General features: G+C 41.3%; 1 protein-coding gene and 1 long non-coding RNA gene across 2 annotated transcripts in view; one reads left to right on the plus strand and one right to left on the minus strand.

Annotated features, from left to right (window-relative positions):
• cdhr1a (cadherin-related family member 1a) overlaps positions 1-8,820 on the plus strand; it is a gene marked incomplete at both ends in the record, with an annotated part of 275,718 nt that overhangs the window by 209,065 nt on the left and 57,833 nt on the right. The gene's annotated exons all lie outside the window — the stretch shown is intronic.
• LOC306931576 lies at positions 4,294-4,935 on the minus strand. The gene is made up of 2 exons (XR_013791024.1): positions 4,874-4,935; positions 4,294-4,654 (listed from the first exon to the last, which is right to left on the minus strand). It is a non-coding gene; the product is annotated as an uncharacterized lncRNA (long non-coding RNA).

Here is an 8,820-nt window from a genome sequence, read left to right on the forward strand (position 1 = left end):
TTTCCAAAAGGAAAAATAAAGTTCTTTGAAGTTGAAGTCCCGCCCCCGATGAGGGCCCAGGAAATAATTCCCCATGCATTTTTCCCATAGACTTTTCAAAAAGTATTTATTTAATGATCTGTAAGCCTCGAACAAAGCCAACTCGGATCGTGACAAATCATGACAACAAATTTAAAAAAATTGGGCTGAACAAATAATTAAAAAGAACAAAAAATATTGTGTTTGTTGTCATGATTTGACACGATCCGAGTTGGCTTTGTCCACGGCGTAAACGTCTTTAAATAAATACTTTTTGAAAAGTCTATGAGGAAAATGAATGGGGAATTATTTCCTGGGCCTGTCGTCGTCATGAAAGGGAGCGGGACTGCGACGCTCTATACATCCTGATTCCTGACTATCTGGGAAGGAAACAACAATAGGACTTTTAAAATACTGATGATACCACGTAACCCTGTTTCATACAGCCTGGCTACAGATGACAATGTGGCTACTTGGTTTAGATTACTGAAGAAAGAAGACAGTTCAGTTATCAAGATGTTTGACAACATGACAACAGAATCAATATATTTGACTGATAATATATTAAAATAGATAATCCTCAGGTTTTACCTATACTGGACACTTCGACATGAAATGAAACCCCAAAAGATTTGACCATTACACACACACACACACACACACACACACACACACACACACACACACACACACACACACACACACACACACACACACACACACACACACACACACACACACACACACACACACACACACACACACACACACACACACACACACACACACACACACACACACACACACACACACACACACACACAATTCTCTGGTCCTTGGTTAATCACAAGTCTGTGTGATTCATGCTTTTGTTGGATAGCATGAATGGTTCTTTTTGAGGTTTTAAGTGGGGAAACGCACACATGTGTCTGCATGTGTGTGGAAGTTTCCCCCAGTGGAACTGCTCAGTACAATATTTGCTTCTGAGATCGATGTAGTGAAGTATAAAGTATTGGAAAAAGTAACTGTTTGAGGTGTACTTAAGTACAGTACTTGAGTAAATTACTTAGTTACTTTCCACCACTGCTCACAGGAGACATTCTCATCTAAACGTTGCCATGCCAACGATATGCAGCATCCCTAAAAAAAAAAGAAAAGAAAAAAGAAACTTGTCTTGCGGGGGGACGGGCGAGTCATTTTGCCCCAACAGCTGTGAACTTTGAACCACTTTCCCTGCACTGGGGCGTTGTTGCTCCATAGGGGGAAAAGAATTCCGGCCGTGAATGGGCTCCCTGTTATACCGCCTGCCTCTGCTCTGCTCCGCTCTGCTCATTCCCGCAGCAGCTTTTGGGGATTCCTAGCAACAGGATGCATCGGAACATGTCTGGAGGAGGGAGCCACAGTCACTCCTCTAGTCCAGTGGTTTTCAACCGGTGGTCCGGGGACCACCAGTGGTCCTTGAGGGGGTTCCAGGTGGTCACCAGCTAAAATGGTACATTTATATAGCGCCTTTATCCAAGGCGCTTTACATAGATTGTGCATTACATTCACCCATTCACACAAACTCATTCATACACCGATGGCGGCGGAAACCATGCAAGGCACCAACCAGCACATCAGGAGCAATTAGGGGTTCAGTGTCTTGCTCAAGGATACTTCGACACTAACTCTGGGGGAGCCTGGGATCGAACTGGCAACCTTGCGGTTGCCATCCAGCCACTCTACCCCTGAGCCAATGCCGCCTAGCAAAATGGAGAGTTGGTAACCAAATGGACCCTCATAAATCTTTAACTCTTGAGTATCAAATTAAACCAAATGGAACCTGCAGGACATGATAAGGGCTTTAAAGTATGGAGCAATAGAGGAATGACAGCCTGGTGTGTTTTGGAGAAAAATGGGGCATTGGAGTGTTTCACAGATTTGAGTGTTAAATGTTGGATAAACATGATTTCTTCAGGTATCTTCAACTAAGGGATTATTATATTAAGGAAGTCAAAGGGAAGCCCTCCATAGAAGTGAATGGTATTGTCCAAATTATTAAAAATATATACAAGGGGAAAAATATTCGAATTATATCAGCAATATATACGACTTTGATGAGTGGCAGTCATTCAACAGAATATATTAAAAAGAAATGGGAAGCAGAACTAGACATAGAAATTACAGAAAAAGATTGGGCTCATATGTGGAAAATGCACCAATCATCTACCAATTCACGGATATGGAGGGAATTCTCTTGGAAAAATCTTTGCAGGTTTTTCATAACACCAAAAATTAAGAGCAAGCAGTTGAAGCAACAGATACAATGTTGGAGGGGTTGTGGAGATGTAAATGTGGATCACTCGCATGTGTTCTGGAAATGTCCCAAAATTTAGTCTTTTTGGAAAGTGATACATGATCAGATACAAAAGGTGTTGGGTTATGAGGTGCCTATGAAGTGTGATGTTCTGTATTTAGGGAACTTGATGGGGGGAAAGATACGAGGAGAGGATAGGTATCTGGTAAACATTTTATTGGCAGCAGGAAAGAAGGCTATCACAAGGAAATGGGGACAGAAGGAGCCTCCAACACAGGGACAATGGGAGGAGTTGATTCAGGAGATACAGCTCATGGAGACACGCCTGAGACTGCAGGAGGAACAAATGGAGGACAAATGGTCCAAATGGACAATATTCAATGACCTGATCATGAACAATGAGAGCATGGGGGAATGAGGAACACCAGAATATGTCTAGGAATATGTGATGTAATGAGCAAGGTTTGATACGCATTGTCGACTTTATTGTATTTTTATTTTTTGTTTTTCATGTTTGTTTGTGCTGTGTTTGTCCTTTGCTATTGTGTGTTTGTTCAAAAAATAAAAATTAAACCAAATGGACACTTGGTTTAATTTTACGTTCTCAAGAGTTAAATTATTGTTCAACATCTGCATTACTAAATTTAAGTCTACACAATTAGAGAATGTAGAAGAATTGTTATTTTGCCTGTTACCTCTCCTATCTAACACATCAATAGAGCATGGGAATTGTGGACAAAAGCTTATCAAACGACAACAAAATATTCTAAGTTCTGTGGCTAAATCTCACCAAATGGTGGTCCGTGGCTCAAATGGCGAATATATACTGGGCCTTGATATGAACATGGTTGAAAACCACTGCTCTGGTCGAAAGCAGTGCTTCTCCACCGCTCTGGACCATTAGCATATATCAATCATTATTCCTCACATGGACCACGGACCCCCCGCCCCCCCAACAATATGTACAGTACATAAGAAGAAGGCATAACACAGTCATTTCTATGACTAAGGCATCTCATTTCTTCTTTTTTTGCAATTTGTACCAATTTGTAACACTTTGTCCAGGAGTGTCTATGTACATTGATTCAAGTACTGAGCAGTAGCTATAAGTACATTTACTCAAGTACTATACTAAGTATACAGTTCAGATATTGTTTTACTTTTACTTCTACTCCACTACATCTAAGAGGGAAATATTGGACTAGATTTCGATTATTATCACAAAAAAATACATTACCACTAATATAGGCATATATACATTTTGCATTAATTTTGGCCATTTGAAAATAGCCGATCTGCAAGCTTGCAATTTGTCGCGATGCGACGCATTGAGAGCTTGTAGGACTGCTATTTTCAAAAGATTTCAATACATTTTGAACTTTCATCTTGGTACTTTAAATATATGTTGACGCCAATACTTTTGTACTATACATTTTGAATACTGGAGTATTTCTACATTGCAGTGCTTTGCAGTGTTGATTTCGTGTTGATTTCATTAAGGCCCGCCATAATACTGTAGATTTAGTAGACTAAAATCACATGACATTTAGTCGACTAAAACTAGACTAACACTAAAACATTCCAGGTGACTAAAATGTGACAAAGTTTAATTCCAAAGACTAAACTAAAATAGAAATTTGCTGCCAAAAACAACACTGATCACATCTCTCTGGTCTCTCTGTGCCCCATGGTTTCCCATTTCTCTGCATTGACCTGATCTGAAAAGCATAAGCATAAACGAAATGCACCACAAAAAAGGACAGTGTTTGAACAGGAAGAGACTGGAGGAAGCAGAGAGGAGGTGGAAGGGATACTGTAATTGCTCACTTCCAGAGATAACAGCTTTATACATGCTGCTCGGAATCACACAGGGAGATAGATAGGGCTTGCTGTTGACATGAGACATGACTGCCTTAGGCTTGAAACTTAGACAGACATCCACAACACATTTCACATACACACACACACATTTACAAACGTAAAAATGAGAAAATGAGTTTAATTACTCAGCGTAATTCCAAGAATAAACAAAACTTGAATGAATGTTGCCTTGTTTTATGTATGGTTGTTTTTGCCCTTGGTATTTTAAAACAAGACATATCACAGGTTGTTCTCTAATCACTTGCTTTTCGATGTGCACAGAGTGCACAGTACATCATTTTATTTGAGGATTTAAACAGCAGCAGGTATCGTTTCTGTTCCGGGGGTATCACAAGATTTGGCTGCCAGACAGGAAACGGTGGATCTGCTGTCTGGAATTGTGTGAGAGCGAAAATGACGTTGGTGACTTTACCTCCATTTAATATGCCTTGGGTTAACCCAGGAAAGGACCTGGAGGCTCTGGAAGTACAGAGGATACATTAGGCTAACAGTTGACTAACATTGTCCCCCATGTCAAAAACCCTCTTAAAACCCATTCCCCTACCCTTTACTGACTCTGGCAGTGTCCCAGCTCCCCCTCACAAATATACTCTGTAAATAGAATATAAAAATTCACAAATTAAATATCCCCATATAATGAATTATCAAAGCATCAACATTTGTTTGAGGTTTTCTTACCAGGCGGTACACTTCATGCCTCCATGCATGGTCCCCAACAAACACTCAAATCAGGCTTCTGGCCAAACATGAGGCCTCAAACCTGCATGGTCACCCCTTTTATGCACTACCCTTAAAGGGGCACTGCTGCTACACAAGTTTATCATGATGTATTGCAATGGCAGAATCAGTGAGAGAGTGTGTGTGTGTGTGTGTGTGTGTGTGTGTGTGTGTGTGTGTGTGTGTGTGTGTGTGTGTGTGTGTGTGTGTGTGTGTGTGCGCGTATACGTGCGTGCATGCGTGCATGCGTTCTTTTTCATCCTTGTCCTAATCCAGTTCCAGTTCCTTATACTGTAGGTCAGAATAGCTGATTTACAAGTTTCAAAATATTCTCTTTTCGCCCATAACCATGTCCCAAAATTTGGACGCCAAGTTGAAAGTGGTTAAACTATTGACAATACTTGCAATCTGGCCGGGTCATACCAAAGACTCTGAAAAAGGGGACCCAATGTCTACCTGCTTGGCACTCAGCATCAAGGGTTGTGAGTGTGACCTAATAGCGTCATGTCTAGGGGGTGTACTTGTACATCATGCTGCCTCAAGCTAAGGAAACAGGAGATAGGCTCCTGCCCCTCTGGGCCTCATGGCTCGGCAAGGCTTACTTGCAATCTAATTAGCAGTCTGTCTAATATAGGACATAAAAGCACGGTTGTTCACAGTTCACAGAAACAAAAGGGTTTGCAACTCCCTTCTGTATATTGCTCCACTTTATTAACAGCAAATAATGGAGCGATGCAGAACTGAGTACGGAGCCGTTTCCTTCTAAATGATTTTACTGTTTTCGCAGTTTGGATCAGCACCAAAGATGGGGGGGGGGGGGGGGGGGGGCTAGTGGACTGAGCTTTTTCACTGTCACTGTCACACCAGCACTGAAAAACAGCTGAAGTGATCATGTGCCTGAAAATGTTGTCCGCCCCTGCATTAGAGATTCACCTTAGCTCTGCTTCCACTGACCCCTATCATCAGTGAATCTCTGCGCTGGCCTCTCATTGGCTATTTATAGATGGCTGGCATGCTGTGTTCTGCGCTCGTTTTCCCAGTAGTATGCATATGCTTGGTCTTATCGTGCTCCTCGACTCCTCCACTCAACTTACTATACCCTTGTGTTGTTTGGCAAATGTTCATTGGCTGATAAACACTTATTATAGATTTAGCTGTCCACGAGACTATAAGGGTGCACTGGCTGAAATGCCTGCGTTCTGCCTATGAGATAAGTTATATATTTATTTCACTTTTATTTTATGATTTTATTTCCTGTCAACCATGTTCCGCGCATGTTTCTCTATATTTCTCCGCTAAAAAAGTTTGAATTGAATTAATTATACACGATTTTTAACCACTTTAAACCTGGCATCCGTATTTTGGGCACGTCATTATAGGTGAACATTTTCAAAAACATGTCATGCATTATGAGCTTGTAGATCTGCTTTTTTATAGGGCTTAAGTGGCTAAATAAAAGATTCATTTTTGATTTATCAAAATGTCATTTGTGTTTAGTTTTATTGATCATTAGTATTTGACTATTATTTTTTGCTTATACGTCATTTAATTCTTTTCAAATATCAGTCAAAACATTGCTCATCAGTGGTTATGAGGACACTCTCCCACAAGGAGATTGGCATTTGAACCCACAAATCTGGCATCGCATCGGTCGCTCGGGCTCTGCTTTGTAAGTGGATCTGGAGAAGAGCACCCTGCTGAACCAACGTCTAAACATGAAAACTGATCCGCTGTTGGAAAAAGGTTTGGGATCTTTTTGTAACATCTGTTGTATAGGTTCCCATGGCTTTGTACAGTTCGCGCACAATAACCAAGGAGCATCTATACTCAGAGTGGGTTCTGTTGGGACCAATCTGGGAACCCATCTGCAAAACAATGGGAAAACAGCGCCCTCTTTTTGACGTGAGTCAACAGTCCATCTCGAGAAACTATGCTGGGTTAAACAGCTGGGTGAGTATAGGGGAGAGACTTTGACTTAACCCATTAAGACCTGGAACTCATCTGTGTCAACCTAGCTTTTAACCACTTTAACCATTATTTAAAACCTTTTTTTTGTTTAATCGTAAAAATGTGGCGCAAATCTTTGACTTATATATTCTTTCACTGCGAACGTTTTTAACTCAAATCCCTGCTACCGGGGTGGGGGGGGGTGGGGTCGCAGTTGAGCCTGCCTCAACTCTTCTTCTTCAGCTGTTCCTGGGGCGACCTTGTTTCCTTTTTCCTTGGGGGATCACATTTCAGGGCTTGCCGAGTGATGTTTGTAGCAGGTTTTCTGAGAGTGTGGCCAATCCAACTCCACGTTCCCTTTCGGATTTGTAAGTCAGTGGGATGCTGGCTTGTTCGTTTTCCACAGTTCTACATATAATATTGTTTACTTTGTCTCTCCAGTGACCAGATGTGCAGGATTCTCCAGATGTGTAGGATCTCCTGAGGCAGGTGTTGATAGATGTTTGCAGCCTGTCTGTGTGTGAGAGTTCTTGTCCTCCTGAAGTCTCAGCTCCATACAGCATCAACACCTGTTTCACACTGGAGTTAAAGACACGCATGTTGGTGTTGACGGAGATGTTCAGATGGCGGGATCAGCTCCAGATCTTCATGGGCATGTTAAACACCACTCTAGCCTCTTTGGTTCTGCTTAGAGAGGTTTGTTTGTCCAGGCCTGCAGGCCAGGCCAACCTGACCGCTAGCTGCATGAGCGGAGCAACGTCTGTGGAGGGAAACCATGATGGATGCCCTATGACACTGGTTGCCAAAAACACTGGGTCACTCGGGACCCATTTGTGGGTCACAGACCAAAATGTATGGGTCATGACTGGAGTAAAAATCCCATTTCTTTTTCAGCAACAAAACATTTTGAAATAAAAATATATATAATTTTACAAATGTTAAAACTAACAAACAAATCTAAGAAATTTCATAAATACAAAAGAATAATAATTAAGTAGTGAAAATAGCTGATCTACAAGCTCACAACACGGCACAAAGTGATGCATTGCACGCTTGTAGATCTGCTATTTTCACTATAGTTTGGGTCCCGGGCAAACTTCACGTTTCTGTTTAAGGGTGGGTCACAGGCTAAAAGGTTTGGGAACCACTGCTTCTATGAAACAAAAGCTAACTGCACATAAGAAATAAGTTGACCTGTGGCTTTTACTCACATAGTTACACCCACAGTACAAACCTGACTTTCCATAGCGAGCCGGGAATAGCTGATCTAACTGTTCTATCTTTGAAACGTCTGGATTTCTTGTTTTTAGAAAGTGTTCCATTAGGAGACTGTTGGTCCCATTCATTTTCCCATAGACGTTTCAGAAAGTATTTATTTGAAGACCTTTATGCCGCCGACAAAGCCAACTCGGCTCTTGACAAATCATGACAATAAACACATTTTGGGCCGAACAAATAATTAGAAGAAGAAAAGGGCAGGATACAACACGTTTTTAAGAGTTTTTCTTCTTTCTAATGATTTGTTCGACCCAAAAAAAAGTTGTATTGTCATTTGTCAGGAGCCGAGTTGGCTTTGGCTTAAAGGTCTTTAAATAAATACTTTCTGAAAAATCTATGCTCTATTAAGTGAAGGTTCTACTACCAAACCACTGCATTGGTATATCTCACCTGCAGGTAAAGAGTACACATACAGCACAAGGCTCAGTCCTTGGCTGCCACAGTCTGCCCGGCCCAGGTTCTAATCCCACCGTACCTGATACATGTTGCTGCATTTTCCTTCCCCATCTCTCACTCCTGCCATTTCCTGTTTCTCTCCACTGTAGCCAAACCGAAACATTGATGAAATCCAATGTTTCTCCAACTGGGAGGCACTGAATTGTATATTTTACATGATGTATATATACATATAAAGGTGTATAAGCATGTATGCTATAAAATACATACAGTATATACTGTAGCTA

Source organism: Electrona antarctica, assembly GCF_951216825.1.
Source record: "Electrona antarctica genome assembly, chromosome: 10".
In the NCBI taxonomy this organism is placed as follows: domain Eukaryota; kingdom Metazoa; phylum Chordata; class Actinopteri; order Myctophiformes; family Myctophidae; genus Electrona; species Electrona antarctica.